This window comes from Dicentrarchus labrax, unplaced genomic scaffold, assembly GCF_905237075.1.
Source record: "Dicentrarchus labrax unplaced genomic scaffold, dlabrax2021, whole genome shotgun sequence".
Classification (NCBI taxonomy): domain Eukaryota; kingdom Metazoa; phylum Chordata; class Actinopteri; family Moronidae; genus Dicentrarchus; species Dicentrarchus labrax.
The window spans coordinates 34,215,224-34,215,522 of record NW_026136721.1 but is presented as its reverse complement, the minus strand read 5'-3'; positions in this window follow the sequence as shown (position 1 = coordinate 34,215,522).

The following is a 299-nucleotide window of genomic DNA, read 5'->3' as shown; positions in this document are numbered from 1 at the left end:
GCCCAAAGCCCCCCTCCTACCTCATCAAACAATCTACAGTCAACAGGAAGAGGAGGAGCCACGGTTTCTGATCAATAACAACAACCAGACACAAAAACACACAGCAGGATTGTGGGTCGGCAAGCTCGCCGTCTGCTGCCAAACTACCAGGGGTCCTTGATGGAGCCCGAGCTTTAAAATGTGGAAAGCTTTCATTTCTGATGCACTTAAATCGTTGCATGCAGCTTGGCATACTACGGAGCCCCTTAAGTCCCCAAAAGGAAATATTTTTATCTTGTGCACACAAGTTATTTATCTTA